The sequence below is a fragment of the Anolis carolinensis genome, chromosome 4 (genome assembly GCF_035594765.1).
Source record: "Anolis carolinensis isolate JA03-04 chromosome 4, rAnoCar3.1.pri, whole genome shotgun sequence".
Classification (NCBI taxonomy): domain Eukaryota; kingdom Metazoa; phylum Chordata; class Lepidosauria; order Squamata; family Dactyloidae; genus Anolis; species Anolis carolinensis.
This window is the reverse complement of record NC_085844.1, coordinates 55,937,051-55,964,595: the sequence shown is the minus strand read 5'-3', so window position 1 is coordinate 55,964,595 and position 27,545 is coordinate 55,937,051. Positions and strand designations below refer to the sequence as shown.

The following is a 27,545-nucleotide window of genomic DNA, read 5'->3' as shown; positions in this document are numbered from 1 at the left end:
GTTTAAGTCTCGACCTTAATGGTATAACTTGCATTGACATTTTTTCATTTTGTTTTGACATCATAATTGAGTCTAATCTCCACAGACTTGCATTGCACTCTCGCTTCAGATTGTAATCTTACAGTGCAGTTTTACCCTAAGAGCATTGTAGTGGCGCTTTCTCCACAGTGTGCCTTGAAATAATTTCACCATTGTAATATCACCTCACACTGGCTTCATAACAAGGTCTCCGAAGAGCTGCACTAAAATAATTTGGCCACTGTAATGACCTCACAATGTCATGAACCAGTTGCCATTACAAACTCCAAATGAGCTTGAGAAGGAACTTCTGTGCTGGCTCATTAGCAGCTGCATTCTGGTATGCCTAGCCTCTAATTTAAACCTTGCTTGCCCCATTACTAGATGACCACAGCTCCAAATTAGGCAAGCATGGTTCAGCTCAGTATTTATTAAGCACTTGTAGAGTTGCTAAGGCTTTGCTTATATTTGTCATTACAAATGGCCTAGAGAGAATAATGTTCTGTGTCTAACTTTGCTGCAACGTTATTCTGCAAAATGGGTGGGGATTGCCCATCCCTGGATACTGCTATAACTGTCTAATCTTCAAGCAAGTTTAGATTCAGTTTCAGGCTTTGACTGTGATGGACTTCTTACAATGCTGATACATCTGCACGATTGTACCAAATGAATGTATCATTAAATAACATAAAGAATTGTACACATATAGTCATACAGAGATGTCTAAAGAACATAACCATATCCTAGATTACAGAACAATTCAAGCATATGTATCAGAATAACTGTCTAATTCACATATAATACCGTACACTAATAATGAGCAATACTTATACAATAAATGCACATAAACTGCTGTACAATATCCCATCCCTGTATAATTGTCTTCAGATGACAGTCTGAATGACACTTTTATCAATTCTTGACAACCATGGTATTATGATTTGTTCTTCTCAAAAATAAGTACTTTCTTCTAATTATGAATATTTATATCCACGCACTATGCATGAGATAGATTTTTTGGTTTAATAGTACATAGATATAGCACACTGTAGTGTGTTTGCACATTAATATTGTAAAAGCCTGAATAATGGTTGCTTTCTGTTCATCATATTGTGATAAGCTAATGATTTCCAATACTAATTTCTAATGTTTTCCTTATATCATGTCTATATAGTCGCTTCATCTTGTTGCATTCTTCCACAGAATATTTCATTGCATACTTAATTCCTCATTCTTTCAGAAAACTGAAACTTGGTTTCATACTTTTTTGTTGTTGTTATCATGTGCCTTCAATTCAGTTCTGACCTATGGTGATCCTAACATGAGCCTATCATGCAGGGAGTGGGGGCTTGGTAAGATTTTTTAGAAGAGATTTATAATGACCTTCCTTTGATGCTAAGACAGCATGACTTCCCCACTGTAGATGGGATTTCATGACCAGTGGATTTCATGACCAAGGAAGGATTCAAAGTCTGTTCTTTAGAATCACAGGGCATATCTATACTGACCATTTGGGTCAGTGTAGGGCTGGATCAGCCCCATGGTGGCCAAACACCACATGGAGTTGTTCTGGGGTAACATGGGGCAAAGTCATCTGAATGCATCCTTGCCCTGCATTAACTAAAATTGGCAATAGTTTGCATTCTGACACAGAATTCAGATTATCCCCTTTCTTTGGGTCTGTCTGAACAGTTGGACAGGTTCTGGAATGAAGCTGGCTGCAACTGTTCTCACTGCCATTCCATGTTTCCCATCCTTGGGTAGCCTGGGGACATGAAGGGCAGTCTCCATCCCCTCCTACCCTCCATGTCACAATGGTCTTCAGCCGTGACACAGGTCTTACTTGTCCACTGTTGTGGCAGTGATGTTTGACCAAGGTGACAGGAAGCATGGGAAAGGAGGGGAGAGAGGAAATATGATTTCTCCCCCCCCCCTTCTCACCTAATTGCCCTGGCCAATGTCACTGCAGGTGATGGCTGATAGGTATGACTGGTGTTGCTGTGACATGGAGAGTGTGAGGGGACAATTAAGAAGACCTTCAAGTGGTCCAGCACTGGGGCTGGAACTGGGACTCTCTCCTGCCTGTTCAGCAACTAGGGGAGTCCCTGTGTAACCCAGACCAGGGCCGATACAACATATACAATGTTGGATCGGCCTCAGATAATCATTCATTCGTCCAAAATCTATTGCTCCACCCACTTCACTACTTATAATATTTCTAACATATATACTCCTTATTGTTGTTATTTTTATGGTTGACATTTTCTATGTCATTATCCCACAAATTTTCCCACACATCCAAAAGCTTTAAAATACCACTTTAAAACAGTAAAATAACCTAGCAAAGATGCAAGCATGGTATTGTTGAACGTGATCCAACCATGGCTGAATAAAAGCCAAAGCTTAAAAAATGTGTTCTTAGTAGTTGACCAGGCAGAACCTGAGGCCTGATTCAGAGTGTGTTCATGCAAGTGTCATTCTACTGGGTGGGTATTAGAACAATGAGGAAATATCCCTCTTCCACACAGAAATGTGTAAGACATAATAATGCAAGTATTTAATCTGTATTCTTCACCCAATTACAATAAAATGACCATCATTCTACTGTATATTTTCCTGCTCTGTGTAATTCTTTCTGAATAAAAATACTGAAACATTATACTTTGATTTAGCATTTAAATGTTGGCACTGGGCAAAATCCTACCAATACTATACAGTTACATATGTAACTTGAGTTAGGAAAGTTTGGAGAGATATTTAGCATAGGGCTTTTGTGATTCACTTAACTGGCCTATATAGTCAATCATTTATATGTCCTAGTTTAACCTTCTTCTAACATTTGAAGCAATGTGATAAGCCGTGTTGCTAACATACTATCACATTCACAGGGCTATGCCACAGATCAAAATGTCCATCCCATTTATGCCAATTTCATTCTATAACTAACAATGGTCAAAAATGGCTATATGATTAGTCTAAACCTCTGCCAAAAAATCTGAGAAACCTCTTTATTCAGTCATACAATTTTTATCCATTTATCTTCTTTTGCTTGTCCCTCTTATTTCTCCTTCACTAGTGTCAGTATTTTCTCCAGTGATGTTCTTTTGATAACATGAGAAATCACATGGGGGTTACTTTAATGAGTTGGGTGCTACTCCTGAGAAAGTGTTCATTATTTTAATTGAAGCCTTCATCGCTGGCTGACATCCAAGTGGCCTACCAGATGTCTCCCTCTCACAATGGTCGAAACAGATTATAATGTTCTTGTTCATTTTTCCTTTCCTGACAGCCTGTTTTCAAAAAGGTGCCAGACTTTTAAGGAACCATCTTCAAACACCATGTCTATTCAGAGCAGTATGCCAGTGTTGAAGGGACATGCTGCAAAAACTGGAATACTTTATTTGCAAAAGTAAGTGCTTAGATTACTAATCAAGGGCCAATTACCCTGGAATTGTTTGACTGCTGGATACCTAAAGACAAACTGGCCTCAATCTAGGACTTGGGACTTAAACACGAGGCAGGCAAACCAGCATTGCAGCAAATCTTGTGCATTGTGCTTGCAGTCTGCCGCCTCCCTGTGATTCTATCATCCTTACCTATTGATAGGCAAAACCTGTCAATAGATTTCAGACCCTATACATTCCCATCATCTACCTTGGGGCATGGGTCTCACCATCACCAACATTATAGAACTGCAGTAGTGCAGAAAGGCAGAATTATGAGGGTGTGCGGAATTGTGATCACGGGATCACAGAATGTAAAATCAGTGCAGTTGCTCAACCTGCTGTGTATCCATCCAGCATGAGTTGGTTTAAATAGCTGATTTTAAAGTAGATATAATTGATTTTAATGTTTGTGTATATTTATAATTTTTGTGTGTGGAGTGTTTGCCAAATATATGTTGTGCTTCGCCCTGAGTCCCCTTTGTGGTGAGAAGGGCAGAATATAAAGGTTTTAAATAAACAATAAATAAATAATTATCTTCACTAAAGCAACTGCAGCAGATTACTGGGTTGGGTCAAAATCAGGGGTGTCAAACATTTTTACCAAGGGCCACATCAGCCTTATGGTTGCCTTCAAAGGGCTGTTTGTAATTGTAAGACTGTATAAATGTAACTAAGTTGTCCTGGCATTGAAAGCCTCATGAGCCTCATAAAATGATGTGGTGGGCCAGATTAGACATTTGACACATGTGGTCAAAACAGATTAAGCAATTAGTATAAAGAGTTCATTTTCCATTCTAGAGCCAACAACATTCACTTGCATGGCAAGTAGAAATTGCATTGTTTTAATATTCCCACCCATCCAACAAATGGGGTAAGAACTGTGACCAGATCTATGCATACAGATTTGTCATCATGCATGACAGAGAAAAAGACTAAGCCTATAAATCATGCATTTGTGAAATAGAGTTGTCAATGTAATCAAAACTCAAGCTAATTAAAATGTGAATATTGAAGTGAATGGGGTGCATTTTAGTCTTGGAATAGCCCTACTAGCAGTCAGGAGAAAAGAAGATTACCTTTTTCGTGCAAGGTTGAAACTTTACATCAGCCATCAAAACATATCTCCAGCTTCACAGAAGATCTATAAGAATGCCATTTTTATGTGCATTTGACTGCAGAAACACAGCCAAATATTACTTGGACACCTCTGCTTTTCTCCCAGTCCCTGTATACTACAGAATTCCTACATCAGTGGTTCTCAACCTGAGGTCCCCAGATGTTTTTGGCCTACAACTCCCATAAATCCCAGACAGTTTACCAGCTGTTAGGATTTCTGGGAGTTGAAGGCCAAAAACATCTGGGGGTCTCCGGTTGAGAACCAGTGCTCTAAACACGAAAGACTTTATTGCATCATGCAATCATTCCACACAGTCAGGGTTAGTGGCAGTTTACCAGCACCTATCTCTCTCAAAGTGGATCACAACTGCAATACTGCAGTGTTCTGCAGTCCAGTGACCACTCTTTTGGTTATGAGTGTAACTCACTTCCCAGTTCCACTGCTCCAGTATTTCTTTTGCTTAATTCAGTAAAATAACTTTACAATTTCAGCAAAGTATTTCTCTATATAAAAATATAATGTACGTTTGTAGGACTGAGTAAACAACAAAACCACTGAACCAAATTACACCAAACTTGGCCACAAAAGATATAGTCATCCAATCTATGTCTTTCAAACAAAAAAACCTAGAAAAATAAAGTCCAAATTAGAGGATGAGAAAGAGACATTTTCAACCCTGGCTGCTGGTCAGAAGGTTAGGCCCTGCCCCGTTTAGGCCCCGCCCACTTCTTCTCCTAGCAATCTCCTCGGCCACAATGGTGCCAGGGGACAGCCAGGGTTGTTAGGCCTCTTCCACACTGCCTATAAAATACAGATTATCTGATTTGAACTGGATTATATAGCTGTGTAGACTCAAGCCCCTTCTGCACGACTATATAATCCAGAATGCCAAGGCAGATAATCCACAGTATCTGCTTTGAACTGAATTATCTTGACTCCACACTGCCATATAATCCAGTTCAAAGCAGATGATATAAGATTATAAATATAATATATAAAAATTACTGTGATATAATAAAACAGAATGATATAATTTCTAAAATCAGGACAGTAAATAAAGAGCAACACTCTGAAAACAGGGAAATTCCAGACAGGAAACAATCAGGGCCATTTAACACCTCCCACCAAAGGATTCCCCCAGGCAGGAAGCAGCAAGGCTTTGAAGCTGCAAGACCATTAAATGCTAATCAAGGTGGCTAATTGCAGCACTCATACCTGCCGCATTGAGACTATTAATTGCTATTCAACCTGGCCAACCAAGGATTCTGCAGGGTAGAAAGCGGCCAGGCTTGCAAGCAGCAAGTCTATTCAGTGCTGTTCATCCTGGCCAACCAAGATTTCCCCTCGGTTGAAAACCCCCAGGCTTTGAAGCCACGAGGCTACTCTGTCTCATTCAAACTGGCTAACGAAGGATGCCCCTATGAAGAAAGCGGCCAGGCTTTTAAGCTGCAAGACTATTCAGTGCAATTCAAGCTGGCCAAACAATGATTCCCCTACAAAGGAAGTAGCCAGGCTTCAAAGTGGCTCTTTGATTGAGGGTGCTACTCCAACTTGCCAAACAAGGATTCCCCTAGGTATAACACAGTCAGGCATTGAAGCTGCAAGGCTATTCAGTGCAATTCAACCAGACTAACAAAGGATTAACCTTGGTAGAAGGCAGCCAGGCTTTGAAGCAGCGATACTACTCTCTACTAAAGAAGCTGACCAACCAAAGATTCTCCTAGGTAGCAAGCAGCCAGGCTTTGAAGCAGCCAGGCTATTCTTTGCAATTCTAGCAGCATAAAAAACCATTCCCCTAGAACGCAAGTACCGAGCCTTCCAAGCAGCAAGCCTATTCCGTTGCATTCCAGCTCACCAAACAAGGATTCCCATAAGAAGAAAATGACCTGGCTTTGAGGTTGCAAGGCTATTCACTGCTATTCCACCTGGCCAACAAATGATTTCCATAAGCCACAGCAATGCGTGGCTGGGCACAGCTAATAGTATTATATATGTGTATTTTTTTTAAAAAAAACTCTCTAAACCTTTAACTACTACAAGGGGAGAGTGGGAGAGCAGGGCAATCCCAGCCACTAATATCCCTTTTGTATTGGGATGCTGTTCCAAGTCCCCCTGGGGAGATGGTGGAAGGGTAAAAGTAAAGATTTATTAATATTATTATATTATTATTATATTAAAAAATCTCAGGTGGCATACAAATAGCATTAAAACAAATAAAACACACTAAAAACAGTTAGAGAATGTAAGTACGTTAAAACGTTATTTAGGTCCAGTGGCAGTTCAGAGTACCAGTGGATATGTCACATTTAAGTTATTTAATTTATATTTTTATCAAATGAACATTCCAGGTGTACCAGTCAGAATTTCTTCCCTCAGGCACCAAGATGTCTTGGACACATTCCAGAAGAAGTAGTCTTCTTCTTAGAAAAAGAGTAGGAATATAGTTCAAAAGAGATGCTTCTGCTGGGTAAAAGATCATTCAAAATGAAATCCTTGTCCCATAAATGGGTCTCACTGCAGAACTTTGCCTTTTCAGCAAAAGAGAGCCCTGCTGCCACTTAATACAAAAAAGAGCATGTTCATTGTATTAAGCCAGGGTCTTTCACAGGAGGAGGTGGCCCATAATTGTATGGATGGTTGTGTGGGTATAAAGACCCTTGTACTGATGATTTATCTGAAAGTTCTGGGTATATTAACTTTTGCTAAGAGCAGAGACTAAAAACTTTATGGGGAATGCTACATACACTCCAAAGACCAACAAGAGGATTTAAGTTAGATGTGATTAGTATGAAGAAAGTTACATTTATTAGACTCTTATGTATAATTGATCATATGAAAGGCCTTTTGTAACTATAAAAGAGACAGCACATTAAATTGTTTTACCCTGAGGATTATACAAATTTGTGGATATCGGATTGAAACACCAGCCTATTGGTTTCATTGCTATGGTAAATCATTAAGATGTTCTATTTTGATCATAAATCTTGGTATCTGTTTATTGTGAATCAAATATGCTCCTCCCAGCCTTTTGCTTTGCTTCATCTGTCAGAGGCAACCCAAGTACAATCTGGTAGCAAAAGCATTAATTTCTATTAATAGAGAGTGCCTGTGTCCATATAATATGCATGACACATAATTTTATATTATATTAAACATGGAGAATTATAGCTGAGAGGCCAGTCATTTATCACAGAGCAGGGTATTGGGTTTTGGAGATGAGGGGAAGCATCCTGGGTTGATAAGGTGATTCATAGATTGCGGTAGTTCATCGAGGAATGATTTAGCCGTGGTGGTTGTGCTGAAGAAGTGTAGATTGGGGATGCTTTAAAGCTGATCAAGATTGACAGTGTTGTGGGGAAAATATTTGGAGATCTCCTTCTTGCCAATTTGATCAACTGTAATTTTACAAGTGAGAAAATGTCGCAGGAAATGTCATAGAAAACATCCTGCTAACATGAAGACTTCAAAATTTTATGTGCGATCCCAGAAAATTGCATGAATTGGATACCAACAAAGGTGTTTGGGAACTGTCAAAGCATAGCTCCAATGCAGCAGTGTAATAAATCAGCTGGTATCAATGGGGTGGTTTTATGACTCATTCTAAACATCAGATCCATATAACCAAATGGTGTGCCACTACTCTGTGTACATGAGGCAAGTGCCACATCAAGGCATTAGGAAAGGAAAAAGAGAAATAGTTGGTATAAAATGGAACCATCTATTTTGGTACAATCTTGCATACTGATTTCTGCTAGGCATCTTCTACACTAGAGTTGTGATTGCATAGTAGGAAAGGCTACATAGCAGGAAGATTTTCTTGAACATCATGCTGTTGGGAAATGTCCAAGAGAGTAATGGATTTCTCAAGCAGAGTAATTGAATTGGGAAGGCAGAAGCTGAACAGCAACTACTTCCATGCCTTCTCACTTTCACAAAGTTTAGCAGGGAAAAGAACACATTGTAAGAAACAGAGTCATGTGTTACAAAATATACAGAATTAGCTTTACTTGCAATACTGGTTCATAATCAAATACACTGTCTAATGAAGAAAAGAAATTAATAATATAAATTCATTTATAGCTCACCCTTTCCTCAATATTGGGACTTAAGGATGTCTACAGAATATTACACCCAGAATGAATTTATTTTTATCGTGTCAGAAGTGACTTGAGAACATACTGCAAGTCGCTTCTGGTGTGAGAGTATTGGCCGTCTACAGAGATGTTGCCTGGGGGACGCCCAGATGTGATAGCTGAGAGGCTTCACTCATGTCCCCGCATGAGAAACTAGAGCTGACAGACGGGAGCTCACTTCGTCTTGTGGATTCGTACCAGCAACCTTCAGGTCAGCAACCTAACCTTCAGGTCAGCAATTCAGCCGGCACAAGGGTTTAACCTATTGCGCCACTGCAGGTCCATGAATAAATTTTTTAAAAAGCAATAGTAAAATGTATAAACAATTGCCAGAACCGTAGATCCCATTTTACTTAACATAACTTTACACATACAGTAGAGTCTCACTTATCCAACACTCGCTTATCCAACGTTCTGGATTATCCAACACATTTTTGTAGTCAATGTTTTCAATACATCGTGATATTTTGGTGCTAAATTCGTAAATACAGTAATTACTACATAGCATTATTGCGTATTGAACTACTTTTTCTGTCAAATTAGTTGTCTAACATGATGTTTTGGTGCTTAATTTGTAAAATCATAACCTAATTTGATGTTTAATAGGCTTTTCCTTAATCCCTCCTTATTATCCAACATATTCGCTTATCCAACATTCGGCCGGCCCGTTTATGTTGGATAAGTGACACTCTACTGTACTTAGTAAAGTAGCACTGACACAAAGAAACTGTGTTAGTGAATTGCAGATATCAGGATAGTTGCAAGAGTTCTTTATACGCACTGATGCCTGATGTCTAACATAATCAAAGCACATTATCCCTATTTTGCAACCATTACTTTGTTGGCTCTGCTATGTAGTAATGTAACACCAATCCTTTACTGCAGTGGTTCTCAAGCTGTGGGTCCCCAGGTGTTTTGGCCTACAACTCCCAGAAATCCCAGCCAGTTTACCAGCTGTTTGGAGTTTTGGGAGTTGAAGGTCAAAACATCTGGGGACCCACAGGTTGAGAACCACTGCTCTACTGCAATATTTCTCAAACTCTGCTCTTCCAGTTGTTTTGGACTTCAGCTCTGAGAAATCCCAGCCATCTGGAATTGTGGGAGCTGAAGTCCAAAACATCTGGAAGAGCAGAGTTTGAGAAATATTGCTCTACTGGATACATATACAGTAGTCTCACTTATCCAACGTTCTGGATTATCCAACACATTTTTGTAGTCAATGTTTTCAATACATCGTGATATTTTGGTGCCAAATTCGTAAATACAGTAATTACTACATAGCATTACTGCATATTGAACTACTTTTTCTATCAAATTCTATCAAACTAGGCAAGGAAAGGAGAAAATATATATCTGGACTCGCCTAGTTTATCCATACCTCACAGCCTCTGAGGATGCCTGCCATAGATGTGGGCGAAACGTCAGGAGAGAATACTTCTGGAACATGGCCACACAGCCTGAAAGACATACAACAACCCAATAATTAGGTAATTTAACAAAATACAATAAATAGATTTAAAACCATACATTATAAAATACTTGAGCCATTCATCCACAAGACCTTATACATAAACCTTAATCCGGACCGAGTCGAGCCAACAGAATTCACTCATCAATCGCCTGCTCACAAAGCCAAGTCTTTACTTTTTTCCTAAAACTCAGAAGGGATGGAACCTGCCAGATATCACTGGGGAGGGAGTTACATGTATGCAAAAATTCCACTTACAAATCCATATATGATTCTGTGTAGTTTTCCCTTCCAGAGGAAGAAACTTTAGCCCTCCATATATTTTTAGTTAATATGTCCAATGCTAAGGAATTGTTGTGGTCAAAGTATCTGGAAGGCCCAAGTTTTTTTACTCATGCTTTAGCACGATTCTACAAACGAAGATGTTCTCTCTTTTCACATAAACAGGAGAAATAATATTAGACATTATGTCTGGTGTGGTGCTTATTCTTTGTGGGACGCAGAGTTATGACAGATGGATTTCGAACACCGTCTGGAAGTTTGGAACTGAATGATAGTGACTGGGTTTGAATCTGTTTTTCAGACTATCTAACATGGTTGTTGACAAAATAAAATGGGATAAACTCATCTATAGGATTGCCAATTGAACTAAGTATATTTATGTCTGTCCCTGGCCTGTTCTGGGTATGGAATCACAGCTTCACCAAATCGGTTGGTAGGATTTTTATGGCATAGAAATGAGGAAGATTGCATTCCAATGCCTGCATTCCAAGATGGAGCTAAATGCACAGGAAAAAGGCTTGTAAAAGCCGCCAGATCAAAAAATGTGCTTCATTAATAAATCCATTTTACTGCTTAGACTGTACATTTGAAAAGCAAAGGTATGGAGAGGGGGCCATATAAAGCTTGCAGAAGAATTCAGCAAGGGCAGGGCAGTTGGACAACTGATACAAGAGAGAAAACGGAAAGGCAAACAAATGGTGATGGTGATTCAATAAAAAAGAACAGCGGGCTGTACCTTTTCACTTAACAGGTACTGCCCAATATTTGAATTAGATCACGCAATTTTAGGATGGCATGGCATGGAGTAGGCTGGTTGCTTTTGTTAAGAGATGCCTGTTTCTGGGACTGAGGGTTCACAAAACATGTCTGATGAAATGTCGCAGATTTCCTCCGCAGTCCAACTTGTGTATTTCACCCAGTGCTACTGATGTTAGCGACTGAAGACTGCTGTTTCTCTTAAAGCCAAAAAATACAGCCGTAACACCAGCCCTCAAAGGATCTCCGTCACGTGCTTACTTTATTGTTCTACCTTTGTGCACAGTGAGTTGCCACTTAGCTTCAGTTACTGTTCTTGACTGACATTGTTATTTGTCTTGTGCATTTCAGAAGGGCTTTGTAGTTAGCCTGGGACACTGAGAGTACATATGTGGTTAAAAATTGTGATTGGGCGGGGGGACTGCAGAAGAGGTGAAGACATGCTGCTATGTTCCCATTTCATGCCTCTGCCATGCTTTCCATTTTCCCTTTGTCTTGTTCCATAGCTTTTCTGCTTAGACGAAAGTCTTCTGCGATTGGAGAGTTGAAACTAGTAAGGAAGAATGAGCCTTGAAATGCTCTAATGGCCTGGGAGCAAGAGAGCGCTTGCTATGGTATTATTTATTTAAATTTATAGCCCAACATATGCTGAACACTCAAGGTAGGTAACAAATAAAAAAGTCATAAATAAAACAGGGAGGGGAAAATCCAAGTAGAAAAATACATTAAGTCCCACAACTCTCAGAGGTTGCCCTGTTTGGAGATGGGGAGAAATGTTTTACCTGGCTATGCTGGTTAGTGATGCTGTAATAATGTTGCTTCCTTTGTGCATTTGGGTTGCTGATTTCTTTACTTTTTATATTTTGTGATGAGTGATTTCCTCCCTTATATTATGCAGCTGGCTCCTGGTATCCGTTGCAGTTTGGTTCCAGGAGCCCCGTGGATACCAAAAACTGTGGATGCTCAAGTCCCATTATATTCAGTGATGTAGTAAAATGACAAAAAAAAAAAAAAACGTTTGCTTTTTAGGTTTAATTTTTTTCCAGATATGGGTGGTGGAATCCATTGGTTCAGTATCCATTCATAGCATCGATTGCACAAGTCCTCTATGCTGAAATGGTTCTGCTTTAGTTCTCAGAGTTCCCCTCGAGGACCTGTGAACTACTGAGCTGTGTGACAGATCTGGTGTGAGTTCTGGAGTTTTTTGTAAACCCAGCACCAGCCATATTAGTAGTGAGTTGGGTCAACTCAAGACATATTGTTGCCTCAGGCAAATGAGAAGATATCATCCTTTCCCCCACTTCATGTGCAGACATCAACTGGATTGGCAGCTGAATTTTACTTCCACACAGCGGTGGGGATAGTGTCCTCTGCTGCATCTGAGACAGTGAACTAGTCCAGGGGGTTCAGAACAGTTTGCAAGAGATACACAGCTCCATCTTTTAACAGTGAGGAGTTGTCAGCAGTAAGTAGGAAAGGTTTACCTCCAGCACTTAGTGCCTGAGATGCTTGCTTCATTCTGCCTAATGGTAGGGCTGGACAGTGAACTTTAAAGAGCTTAAGTGTACTGATTCTCAGTCTGATTATTCACATATACCAAGAGTTGTCAGAAGGTAGTCCCAGAGTCCTTTTTAGTAGCCTTCCTAGTGGTCTGTGGATTTTTAAAACTGACTGCACATTTTTGCTGGTACTCAGGTGCAATCTCTAATACACTCTAGTCAATGAAGAAAGAAACTGCATTTTCTATAATCAGGTAGATAATATTGAGATACTGCATCGCAGAAACATAACATAATGCTGTCCTGTCTCTTCTTCCTATAAACCCACTTTTTCATGCTGGCTGCCTCCAACATGGCCATGCAGTAGCTGTTGGAGAGCAGATAATGCTTGAGAAGCATCTTGCTATGTCTTTAGGCTAGGTGCAGGATAGCAAAGGCATTTCCCCAAATTTCCAAGGGGCTATATGAGCATCCTAGAGAATGATGTCATTGTTGTTAGGTTATAGGGATACAGACAGTCACTCGCATTCTCCATTTCCACATACAATATGAGGGACAGAGAGCATGCTGAAGATAGGGTTATGTGGCATTTCGGTCACTGAGTGAGATAAGGAATTCTGATCTCAACAACCAAAAACAGTAGTTATGCAGATATGGGTTGAACTTATGTCAGCGTAATTAACTAACAGGATGCTATTGTATTTAATATTCATTATATTGAAATGATAAGAGCCAGCACAGGAGAGAAAGCATTTTCACAGTTGACATCTAGCCTATGGAAATATTTGTCACAAAGCCAATGGGGTGGTTATAGTGTTCAACTAGATCTCTGAGATACCAGGGTTCACATGCCTGCCCATCCATGGTACCCCAATGTGTAACCTTCTGCCAGTCTCTCAGTCAGGAACACAATGGAATAAATCTTGCCAAGAAAACCCTATTAATGGCCTGACATATATCTCAGTTAACGTGAATAACAAACAATCTCCTTGTGGAGAGAACAAGTGGGATATAAATAAAGATAATATTCAATGTACGTGTATAAATTAAATGTAATAATAATTACATAAATATAGAAAAAATTATTTAATAATTAGTATGAATTTAATAGGCCGGGCTGTGGCCCAGGCTGGTTAGCAGCCAGCTGCAACAAATCATTCTGACCAAGAGGTCATGAGTTCGAGGCCAGCCCATGCCTGCGTCTGTCTCTGTCTCTGTTCTATGTTATGGCATTGAATGTTTGCCTTATATGTGTAATGTGATCCACCCTGAGTCCCCTTCGAGGTGAGAAGGGCAGAATATAAATACTGTAAATAAATAAATAAATAAATAAATAAATAAATAAATAAATAAATAAATAAATAATCATATGATAAAGCAAGGAAAGTAGGTCCTGAAGAACTTGTCCAAATGGAAAATTGCTGGCCTCTGAACAACAATTGCCTCCCTCTGAATTCTGCCATCTAAATGGCTTTTTGGATATTGCTTTTTAGGGTAAAGCAGCTAAATGGGATTTATGCTATGAGATTTGACCAAGACATAACTGCTGTTGTGTGCCTTTTAGTTATTTCTAACTTACAGTGACTCTAATGCAAACCTATTATGGGGTTTTCTTGGCAAAATTTGTTCAGAGGAGGGTTGCATTTGCCATCCTCTGAGGCCGAGAGAGTGCAATTTGCCCAAGACCATTCAGTGGATTTCCATAGTCAAGAGAGGATTCAAATCCTGATTCCTAGAATCATTGTCCCATGATCAAACTACTGCATCACGCTGGCTCTCTACAAATAATTAGGCTATGGAGAAATGTCCAACTGTTTTAAGGAGCATAGGTCAAACATGAGAGAAAGAAGTTCATTTTGATTAGGAAATCAGATTTCAGTCTTGGCTGCATCCATGCATATCTGTTGTTATTCTAGCGTCAACTTAAAACAGAAATCTGGCTCTAGGTTTCCCAAAATATGGTACATAAAAAACTGAGTCAAACTAGATCTGTTTTTTATTGTCCAGCTTAAGATACGTCTTTCTGTACCGTGGCAGCAAGGACTGAATATTAATCAAACATTACTTTTGTAAAACATCTTGAAACTGGTGTTTGTCCAGCAACAGTATTGTTTGGATACATTCGAAAGGCTGCCTCCTGACTTTTCTTTCAGAGACAGAGAACATGTGGACCACCTGCAGATCAGCCAACACTGGGATTTGGGCATACTCTTGATGAATAAAGAGGATGGCACATTGCCTCCAGGGGTCTGGAATGCAGGGCAACATGTTTGCTCCAAAATAAACGTCATGTACAATACATTTATAAGGTTTGTTGGGCTTACTTACATTGTCAGGGTGCTGTCTCTTGGAGATGTTAAAACATTTAGGGCCCCGAAGCTGAGCAATTGTGTTTGAACATCTTCTGGCAGCATTGTGTTTGCACTGTGGTAGGTAACCACATGGAACATTTTCTCTTAGTAATGAAAAGTGTGTTTCCAATTGGGTTGAAATGATATATCTCAAAGATAGAGACCAGATTGTCCTAATGGCAGACAGGTGCTGAAGCCATGCTGTTCTCTTCTTGATCTGGACCATATTTTCAAACAATAAAATAAACCAGAGAAGTTGAAATGTGTCATTCTACTCATTCCCAAAGACAGATGTCCTTGGAAAAACTCAGGCGTAGATCAGGCTCTGTGTATAAGACCTCCATGCATTTGGGTTCAATCCAGCTGTTAGTCCCAACTATAATGGATTCTCTGAATTAATAACTGAATTGCATGACACTAAAATAACACAAAAGTAAGTCAAATAAATTAGGCAAATTACATTTAGTCTTTTTTGGGAATGGCAGATGGCTTCAGGCCTTTAATAGCTGATGCATTTCATTTTCTTGTTTGGACATATGAAGAGTTTACACATTATTGTCTTTTCAAAATAATATGACATTCACTTGTACAGAAGGGAAGCACCTATGAATGTTTGGTGTCCTGTCTCTGGACACCAGACATTCATTGGTGCTTCAACCCAAAGAGGTTTTTATTTTGTAATCAAGCTCCCTGATCTTATGGTTGTAACGGTACTGGTAGAGAATGACATGCAGATAACATTTTTTGCCCATTTGATACCCTTTCATGCTTTCTCAAACACTTCTTTTTTGTTTATTTGTTTGTTTGTTTATTGCAACAGATAATTCAATTAAGGAGAAAGAAAGAAGAAGTTGACTGTTGACCTTCAATCAGCTGCACTGTTTTTCTGCATGGTTCCACCTGGGTCTATGAGAACTGAGTCTACATTGACCATATATCACAGTTTCAAACTGCACTATATGGCAGTGCAGATGGTTCCTCAGTTTTGGTTCTCTTCAAATCTTCATCTCTCTTGCCACGACTCCAAGAGGTATGATTGGTGTTAGTAGTTGGGTATGCCTAAAAATATGATCTCATTCCTTGTCTTCATCTGTGCTCTATTTGTTTCCATTTAAATAAGCAAATATAATACCTGCTGCACATCTTCAGTATCCTCCCTTCTCGAAGGAAAACTAAATCCAGATAGTACTTCCCTGATTCCTCATTACCAGGGAAGGTCAGGAACATGCAACATAAACTTCAACCTGGTGCCTTCTGAGATGTATTTGACTATCAGTTCCATTATCCCCAACTAGCTAATGAAAGTTGTTGCTCAATGCATCTGGAGACTGTGTGTGTGTGTATGTATGTGTGTGTGTGTGTGTGTGTGTGTGTGTGTGTGTGTATATATATATAAAAATTAAAATCCACTTTCCTGGTTTTCTTTATTTGCTTCCTCAATAGATAAATGCTCATTTAAAAAAATTAGTTTCTGACACAGTGAGCATTTGAAACTACAACCCTGTTTCATCTATTTTTGTTTACTTTTTAAAAAATGAAGTAAATGACCCTTTGTTGTGATGTCAAGAAAGAAAATTCTAATGAGACCTACAATGTCTTCCCCCCACTCCACATACACACAACTGTCTGGCGTAGAAGCTGTTAAAATCAAAGTCAGATGAGAAGTCCAAAATGTACTACAGTATTTATGCTCCTTTGAACATCATTCTAGACCTTTTAACATGCTTCTCCCAATTAAGCTGTTCAGGCCACAGATCTAAATAGCAGCCTGCACTGGTTGCCAATTGATTAATTCCCTAATGATGGATTGAAGCTACTGTTTTTGTTTCTTAATCTTCCCTTCTCCATTAACAGCTAACCATTCACTGAATGTTTCTTTAAAAAAAATAAGTAAACAAACTGAAGTAGGGGCGAATAATTTGCATGTGGATTTACTGCAAAATGATGTTTTGATTGGTGTTAATTATACAGTTATTTTGTTTTATCATATTTGTATAGCCCCAACAGTGTGCTGTGCTACTGTGCAAATCTGAAGAGTCATTATTAGGACTTAATCTTACAAAAATGCTCAGGATTTAAACATATTGTATTAAACAAAGTAATCCCAGGGAATTGCTTGAGTAACCTGCCTTCAAATATCTTCTCTGTTTACTGGGTGGTCTTGGTATTTAAAATGGGACTAATGACCACCAACAGTAATTACAGCCCATAAAATTTAGGCAGAATGTGTAACCATGAATGTGCATATATGACAAGTGTCTGGAGACTCTTCAAAATTAATCTGTAGGGAGAAGGAAATTGTAGAAAAGACTGTTTCATTGTACGTATTGAGCTTTACTTCATAATTAGACTGCTATGCACTTGAACTGCCATACCCTGTTTTCCCGAAAATAAGACATCCCCGGAAAATAAGACCTAGTAGAGATTTTGCTGAATTGCTAAATATAAGGCCTCCCTTAAAGTAAGACCTAGCAAAGATTTGTTTGGAAGTATGCCCACCAAACAGAACACCAGAGCATGCAGGATCAGTAAATGTAAGTACCATAGATTGTTGTACATGGAAATAGTGGTAGTAACAAGAAATTCTTGATAGGATTCAGTTTGTCTGGTTATGCTGGTTTATGATGACAACTACTGTACAATATATAATAAATGTTCATTTTTTGGTTCAACAATAAATGTGAATTCTTCTTCATGGAAAAATAAGACATCCCCTGAAAATAAGACCTAGAACATCTTTGGAAGCAAAAATTAATATAAGACACTGTCTTATTTTTGGGGAAACACGGTAGTTGCACCCTATAGAAGCCTGGGCTTGTAACTACATGTGGCACTAGAGTCGTTCAGCTGAGAAATCTAAGCATCCTTCTCTAAATTGTTTCTGTTTTGGTCCCTGATGTAAAGGAGATGCCAGAATGGTAGGCAAGAATATATATGTCCCATCTAAATATAAAGTTCTGAAAAGATGTGAAGAAGAATGCTCCCTACCAGTTTTTCCCCTGGTCCCCGGCCTGCCCTCCTCCATTTCACATTTGGTGTGTTAAAGACTAGAAACCCCACATTCAGTCAAAGTGATGGCATTTCGAGAGGGGAACCTCCACACTATTGGCAAAGGAGGGGTTTCTAATGCATCATCATGGTGAAAAATGTCCTTTGCTATTGTATGTGATTTTCTTCACTTGCATATCTTGCATTCAGTGTATTTTTTGTGATTAGTCGTTGGAACATAAATTTTGATTAATTTACAAATCTGATTGTTGAGCTAAAGATATCTGACGAAGTCCCATTGTGAGAATTAAAGCAAGTCAGTTGTACCAAGTAAATGTTCCCCCTAATGTTTAGGTTTCCCTTAACATTATGGCTATTGCTCGTACATTGAAAAGCATCTGCCTGGAATTAGCAGATTAATAAAACCATTACAAAATCTTCAATATGGAATATACCATTGTAATAGCATAGAGAATTCCCTTTATCACCGAGTATTGAGAGCCCGTTCCAAACACATAGAAACAGATCTATGGCTTTCTTTTTAAGTGATAGCTGGGGATACAGCACATTCCATCATGCCAAGGCCCAGCAATAAATGAAACCCCCTCCTTCCATGTTCCAATTGCCACTTCCCTGGCCTTGGAGAGAAGATAAGGAAGGCATAGCTCTACCATGTCTAGACCCTGCAATTGAAATGAGGTCCCTTTCTCCATCACAACTGCCATGTCTGTGGCCTTGGATTGAGAGAATGGCAGCCAGCAAGCACTGGACCTAATCCCCTTTCCACTGCCATTTTCCTTGTGTGCTTCTTGGCTCTTGAGATTGTAAGCCTAAGGGCTGGAAAATTGGCAATTGTAAGACACTCATGTAAAGCACTGTGTACAATGATGGTGCTAGAAAAGTTGATGGTGATGATGACATCAACAACATCAGCAACAACAATTATGTTCCAAAAGGCTTGGGTGTTGTATGATGTGTAAAACTAACTTATCCCTGGAGGCCTCTCAACTCAACTGAGAATTGCCTTTTCCAAAAATGATTTCCCTACATCTAGTTGAAACCATAGGGAAATCATTTTTGGAGAAGGCAATTCTCAGTTGAGATACCTCTGGAGAGAAGTTAATTATATACATTTCTAATTTCCACTGTCATACAAGACCCAAGAACATGAATGTTGTTCACATTTCTAGTTGACAGCAGGAGGCCTAAAGGCACCAGATCTCATCTGATCCTGGAATCTAAGTAGGAACAGCTCTGGTTAGTACTAGGATGGAAAACTGCCAATAAATACCTGGTGCTGTATACTATATTTTAAAATTTAGGAAGGAAATGGCAACATAACATCTGAAAATCATATGAAATTTATGAGTTCACGATATGTTGATAGGTGACTTGAAGGCATATATATATAATTGAGAACAAAAAAGAGGAAGTCACCCTGATGCCTGATTTCTATGCTGAAATGGAGATAGGGTCACAGACTGTTATCAGGTATACATTGCAAAGGTATCAGGAGATGACACGGGACACACAATGATATATACAGGGCCAGCTCTGCCATTGGGCAGAGTAAGGTAACTACTTGAGTTTGGAGGGAAAGAAGAGTGGAAATTGCAGAATCATTGGCATAAAGTAGAGGAAATACTATATTGACCCTAGCTATGCTACTTAGCTATGCTATTTAGCTGTGTGTGGAAGCATGCACCATCTCCCATATGTAAGTATAAAGAGTTGTCAATAAGATTAATAGCGCTTTCAGGATTACAGTTTTATATAGTAGCTGCAATCCTGGAAGACATGATTAAGCATGGATGGTATTTATCTGCTGGAATTGGTGGTGGTGGTGGTGGTGGTTGGGGGGGGGGAGGTTAGTTCATTGCTGTGATACAGGAGTCCAGAAAATTCTTCTTTATATCAAAATGGTTTATTGGTCACCTTGGGGGAGGTAAGTATCAGACAAACTGAATTTTGTCTTTTTCTGACATCCTGCATACATTCAGATATTGACTTCAAGGAAGCCAATGAAGTCTACAGTTGGACTTATTTTAACATTAGCAACTGTGCTCTTGCAATTCTCCACTTCTGGTATTATTTGGGAACCCCCTGGTGGCAAATATAACATATCTGCATGTATAATTTCTGGTCTGCAGGACTTCTATCCCTCCCCCTAACCAAACGGTACACATACTATACTCGTATTTAAGACAGGTTAATCATGAAACTAGATCAAAACTCAGTGAAAACATCAGTTGACCTATCTACAGGGTTCCCCAACTCCTTTTGATATTAGTGCTTTGGTGCATGTGGTTATTGTATGGTGGACACCTGTACAGTGATTATTATATTTAAATACCTGAAGGGATGCTATGTAGAAGATGGAATGAGCTTTGTTTCTCCTTTGAGACTAGAACTCAAACCAATGTATTCCAATAACAAGACAAAAGCATCTGCATAAACATTAGGAAGAAAATCTTGATGGTAAGACCTGTTTGATAGATCACCTTATTAAGTCTAAAGTGGTGGCTTCTCCAGCTTTGGAGTTTTTAAACAGAGTTTGATCTTTTCTCAGGGGTTGTTTACTAAATGATCTTACAGTTCTTTCTATGTCTATGATTCTATGGGAGCTAAGAGGATAACACATTAAACAGTTAACTATTGCAGCTGCCACAAATACTAGATGGACTATGTGCCAATCATTGTGTGTCAGGGCTTCCCAGTAGAAATATATAGAGAGAAATAATACTTTCTCCCCATGATGCCTATGTCAGCTAAGCACCCACCTTAAAAATGCCAGAATCAGAATATTGTACAAATGTTGAAATGATTCCCCTTGAAATTGTATAAATCTGCTCTGAGGAAAAGGAAAATAAGCACACTTTCCCCATCTCGATATAACACTCCATTTATTATTGTTCTCAGTAAAATGTGGAAATAAATATTTACTTATCTCACGAAACTATGAAGAAGCTGTGTTAATTAAATGTTACAAAGCATGTTGGGATGCTTAGGTGGAAGAAGTCATAAAAATACAAAAATACTATTTTGTTGGGGAAATCTGAGACATACATAGACATGCTAAAACAATGAAAATGCAGTAGTCTAAAAATAACAAGTGATTAAGGAGGTTAATTGTACCTCCAGAACCTGGTCAAATGTGTTAGAGATGAGGAAGGTGATTCATGGTGAAACCTATGTTCTCTGTCATGAAATATAAATTAAAAATAATTCTATTACAGCAGAATGCTGCCATTGTTACATTCATAATGGATTTCACACACATCTCTCCCTGCTCTCACTTCCAGGCAAATAATGTTAGAGAAACTATGGCAGTATTTTTCTTCTAGGTGTAATAATCTGTCAGTATCAAATTCTCTTAGTCAGTAGGGAGCATATAGTGTTGATTTACTGAAAATCTTGGATTATGTCTGCTTGGTGGTGACTGTAGATTTAAGAGGGGAGAGGTAAGGGGTCTCCAAAAGGTGAAGAAATAACACAAAATGAAACCTGGCAAGGAAAAAATAGTGTGACAGTTAAGATGCAGTGCAGTAACCTAGGCTTTCTGAAGTAAAAACCTCCAGTATACAGGCTTCCAAATGTTACATGCAACATACAACTTGCTCAAGTATTTCCCTAAACTGCACACAAATGGATGGAAGTGCTTGAATGAAAGCCTTTTCACTCACAAAAAGAAAGCAGGGGAGAAGCAACAGCATCATTGTTTCCCAGAACATAAATAATGTTTGGTTTTAGAACCATGAAATTAATTTGGTTTAGCATTTCAGAACAGACCATTTTGAGGACTACAGTTCTATAGTTCTGTAATCTAACCTTTGTTGCTAATTAAAAATGTTATTTAAGTAATAATAATGGATGAATATTGAAGGTGCCTCAATGAGAGCTTGTTCATATTTTATGATATGAGATATATTTGTACATTGTTAGTACTTATTTTTATCTGTTAATGTGTGAATTGTGGTGTGTGGGAGCTGTAATCTCTCCTACCTGTCCAGTACATGATGACATTGTATTTTGACTTGTACACTCATGGCACTACTATGCCATTGTTTTTCATTGTTTTTCATTTGTATATGCATATGAATTGTGTAATGTTACTGCTAGCATTTTGAGTCCTTATGGGGAGAAAAGCAGGATAAAAAATTTAAAGTAACTAAGTAAATAAATAAACACAATGTTTAGATACACAGTCAAGGCAGAATCAAGCCACATTACCAAATAGGAGACAAAACAAGAGAGGGATGGGAGACAAGCAGAAAGTTAACGAGACAGCCAGCTGGAATTGTCTATTGAGACAAGTAGCTCAGAGTGAGAAGTATGTTAGCAGCTTTATATCCCTATACAATCATCCCTTCACGTTCGGTGAGTTTAGTGTCATATGACACCAGTGAAAATGGAAAAACCATGAATTTGGGGGGGGGGGGGGAACACTTTTTTTAAAAAAACTAAGAGAACCCCGCTCTAGGAATCTCTTTGTCCTCCAGTGCAACTCTACAGTTATCTTCCACTGGAGTGGAAGATAAAAATCAAATCTTCAAAACTGGAGGGCTGAGTTTATTCACTAGTTGCTACTTTACAGTATGGTGCTACACCGTTTTTTTCTCCCACACACAGTTTCTTCCTCCATCAGTCTAACCTGCAGCCATTTATTGTAAGTAAAGCTACTGTCATAAGTTTACAAAGAAGGGTAAGCATTTCTCTTTTTTTCCTGGATCCTCTTGACATGGGCATGCTATAATTGTTGTTAAGCTTTTGCCCTGTCAATTAAGTGCCCTGCTTTAGAACTCCACTACTACCCTGTTTTCCCAAAAATAAGACATCCCCTGAAAATAAGACCTAGTAGAGGTTTTGCTGAATATAAGGCCTCCCCTGAAAGTAATACCTAGCAAAGTTTTTGTTTGGAAGCATGCCTGGTGAACAGAACACCAGAGCATACAGGATATACATACCATAGATTGTTTTACATGGAAATAATGGCAGTAACAAGAAATTCATGATAGGATTCAGAGTTTGTCTTATTATGCTGGTTTGTGATGACAACTACTGTACAGTATATAATAAATGTTCATTTTTTGTTCAACAATAAATATGAATTCTTCATGGAAAAATAAGACATCCCCTGAAAATAAGACTTAGCGCACCTTTGGGAGCAAAAATTAATATAAGACACTGTCTTATTTTCGGGGAAACACGGTATTTCACAAATTTCCCAACTGAGTGTCAGGATTTTCAGAGCAAGGTGATGCCTTCTTGTCACTTCATGTCACTGGGTGACTGTTGAGTTACCACAGTCCTCTAGCCTCTTCTGGTTCAGCTGCATTTGTGGTCCAAAACTGCTTTTTTCTTTTACAAAGTTGTTATATTGCATCAGAATACAGCAGATGCTTTCTGGATTAGAATATGGTGATTTTTGCGGCATTATAAACCCATGTATAAATAAATACTAAATGGATATCTAGAAAGACTTCCTGACCTTTATATGTATGTGTGTGTGTGTGTGTATGTGTGCGCGCGCGCAAGCTTCCACTCCTTATTGGAAAATAATTTTACACGTCATTTATCTGTAGAGTTACAAACTCACAGGAACAACTCCCAGAAACATGATCATGCTGGCTAGCTAGGTTATGTGACTACAGCTTCCGCAAGAATGGTGGGTTCGGAGTCCAGTGTGTCAAGCTTTTCAGAAGGCTAGATAAGACACAGATGGGTTGAAGGCAAAATTAGAGACTTTATTTTCAATGGCTGAAGAGAATGTCAGCAGAGACAGCACTCCAAAGAACTGATACATCTCAATGTAAACATGCAGAAATATTTATAGCACTTTGATAGAAGTTTGAAACAAAGGACTTCTGTTGCGCTGAGTGTTGATAGGCCCAGATCACAGCAGGCTAGGATCTGCAGAATGATTGGCTGGGATGCACTCTCTGTCGTTAGTGCCAATTGATCTCTGGTTTGGAGGGAAATATGATAAACTCTCATGAGTACATTTGAAGACTTGTGTCTGTTTATTGATCTGCCCAGAAAATGGGTGCGATTGGAAAGGAATGCAGTGTGGCAAAAGATAATGGGCTGAAATGGGTCTTAATGTTCCAGCTCCAATGAATACAATGGGTTCCAATCCAGAAGAACAAAGGGGCGCTTATGGTATTGGCTATTTTAATTGGTGTCACAGGAGTGGGCGTGGCTTGAAGACACAGATGAGGAAGCATTCCCAGAGATAACACAGATCATATTCGGTAAAACAGGAAAAAGGACCCAGGGGCTCTTGCACAAACCCATTTTGTGTCTTTCTGAGTCTCCAAGTAGACTGTGAAAGGACCATAATGAATGGGGAATCATTTCCTGAGGTCCAAGGTGTGGGGAGACAACATTCCAAGGAAATTCATGAGAGGTTATTATAGGACAAAATACAGCTTGCTGTATGTTCCAATAGAGCCACATTTCATAATTAATAATTTGTGCATCTAGTTTTTGATAACAGCTTGGTATTCTGGGATTTGTAATCCAAAGAATTACTTTACTAAATTCTATACCTGTGTTTACATAGTAACTTCTACAAGCCCCATCTGGTACATGAATATGCAGTGGAAATGTAATATTTTACTTCTTTGATTTAACATGTTGCTCTTTCATTTATGAAGAGATAAGACATAGTGGTCATTTATGCTGACGATCGTGCCATCACTGCCCAAGCAGGGAGCTTTGAAATAGTTGAACAGAAGCTCTCTGAAGCTTTAGATGCTCTTACTGCCTATTACAGGGGAAACCAGCTGATCCCTAATCCATCTAAAACACAAACATGTGCTTTCCACCTTAAGAACAGACAAGCACCTGAGGATTACCTGGGAACAGGCCTGTAGCCAGGATTTTGATTCGGTGGGGGGGGGGGGGGGCTGAGTCTGAGTGATCCCAAAACCCCCATGCATATGGGATATATTGAGCATGGTGATCAGATCATGATATGAATAAACATAACAGTACCAGTAAGGCCTTCTCGTGGACCACCCTGAGAATTTTGCTGGAGGGGGGGGCGAAGCCCCTCCCGCCCCCAGTCGGTTACATGCCTGCCTGGGAAGGAATCCCACTGGAGCATTGCAGCACACCAAAATACTTGGGAGTTACCCTGGACAATGCTCTGACTTACAAGAAGCACTGCTTGACTATCAAGCAAAAAGTGGGCGCTAGAAATAACATTGTACGAAAGCTGACTGGCACAACCTGGGGATCACAATCTGACACAGTGAAGACATCTGCCTTTGTGCTTTTCTACTCTGCTGCTGAATACACATGCCCAGTGTGGAATACATCTCACCATGTTAAAACAGTGGATGTGGCTCTTAATGAGACATGCCGCATCATCACAGGATGTTTACGTCCTATACCACTGGAGAAATTATACTGCTTAGCTGGCATTGCACCACCTGACATCCCCCCGGGAAGTAGCAGCCATGGACCAAGGCATTGACATTTCCGGCCCACCCCCTGATAGGATATCAGCCAGCATGCCAACGCCTTAAATCAAGAAATAGCTTTCTAAGATCTACAGAGATACTTGCAGAAACACCTCAGCAAGTGAGAGTCCAAAAGTAGCAGGCTAAAACCCGGTACCTTAATCAATGGCTGTCACTGGATGAGAGACTCCCCCCGGCAACACAGAAGACTGGGGGACATGGAAGGTGCTGAACAGACTGCACTCTGGCACCACAAGATGCAGAGCCAACCTTAAGAAATGGGGCTACAAAGTGGAGTCTGCAACATGCGACTGTGGGAAAGAGCAAACCACAGACCACCTATTGCAATGCATTCTGAGCCCTGCCACATGTACAATGGAGGACCTTCTAACAGCAAAACCAGAGGCACTCCAAGTGGCCAGCTACTGGGCAAAAGACATTTAGTATTAATGCTAAGTTTTTTTTTTAAAAAAATGTCTATGTTTGCACATCCATTACAACTTGTACCCTCGGTTCACTTCTGACACGAGAAATAAAAAGGTCTATATTTTGTCTTCACTAAGAAGTGCCATGTGTTTTACACTAAGTAAAGCCATGACTGATGTGTCCAACTAATTTCTATGGGTGTACCCTAAATATGACTAAGCCTATTATGCTTAGGAGACCCAAGATCTATTTATGTCAGAAAGACAAAGTGCATTCTTGATATGCAAGTTGCTTTAATGCAAACTCCTTCTCTTTAATAAATGATAGGTGGTCTGTGAAAACAGTGGGAAATGGCTACATGTTTTTGCCTGGTCCAAGCAGCCACTTATGGCATAAGCAGTAGATGCTGTGGGGAAGAGTGGACTCTTGGCTGCTATTCTGTCACCTTCTCATCACATTGTAACAAAGGGAGTTTTTCTCATGATCTGAACAGTAGAAAAAAGTATAGGATAAATTCTAAACAATAAAAACACCACAAGGAATGGGGGAAAGTTTCTGACTTAATGCAATGCTTTCCTTTAATTTTATAAGTGAGAAGGTGTAGCCATTTATGCGTATATTTAAAAATCATGAACTCTTTACAGGTTCTAACAATATGCTGGGCTCCATTATATTTTTTAAAAAGACTGCTTTCCCTTTAAAAAAAGAGCAGCATTACTTGGTCTGCTGCTGTTGCCTTTATCTGCTGTGGTGCTGTTAGTACTTCATGAAACCTCATACCAAGCTCAGTCCCCCATGGTAACCCAGAAGGCATCCACTGAGAATAGCAGCTCTTAGTCATTTTAATTGCCCAAGACTGCTCTGTGATGAAGACCAGCCTTTTTGTTTTGTTTTGTTTCATGCCTCTCAAGGACGAGAAGGGAAATGTAACCAGCTCTACGAACAATTGGGTGTCCTGACTTTTCTGAAATGTGAATATGGAGATGGCATTGTGCCCAAGAGGTCTAGCAAAACTACTCCCCTGTCTCCTACACATTATAAAAGATGAGCTGCCCCTAAACCAATTTCTAAGCACAGTGTAAGTCACAGAAAGCCCTTTTCCATTATTAATAAATCAAGCCAAATAGGGCAAAAAGTGAAAAATAGGTTTCATCAGTTAGTATTAAGCTTTTATTAAAGTTCTTCCTCTTTCACATATCTAGGCATAAAGTACTGTACTCTTTTGTGAACTACACAGACTAAGCCAAAAATCAGGATCTAATGAAGAGAAACCCAGCAGTGACACAGCATTATGGATCTTCTTTTTGTGCTTTCAGAACCCAAAATGTGTCAGGAAAGACAAAAGTCACTGCACACATTTTACATGTTAGCTCTTAGTGACTGGACCACAAAATCTGAAAGCTACAGTAGGCATGAGATTTAGAGAAAGTTGTCAGAACTTCCTACCTACTTTTCTCATTAGTCTCTAGAAACAGTTCAGTAGAGGTAAGCATAACACCCTGGAAACTACAGGGTACCTCAGGCATTTTGATGACAGCTGCACTCGTTGAATTACTGTACATATATATTGTATATCTAATGGGTACATAAGACTT

The 27,545-nt window shown here is 39.3% G+C and overlaps 1 long non-coding RNA gene across 1 annotated transcript; it reads left to right on the top strand.

The window, feature by feature from the left end:
- The first annotated feature begins 1,894 nt into the window (after positions 1–1,894).
- Positions 1,895–16,210, top strand: LOC134298672 (uncharacterized). Its single transcript, XR_010005779.1, has 3 exons — positions 1,895–2,001; positions 3,308–3,427; positions 15,891–16,210. It is a non-coding gene; the product is annotated as an uncharacterized LOC134298672 (long non-coding RNA).
- The last annotated feature ends 11,335 nt before the right edge of the window (positions 16,211–27,545 follow it).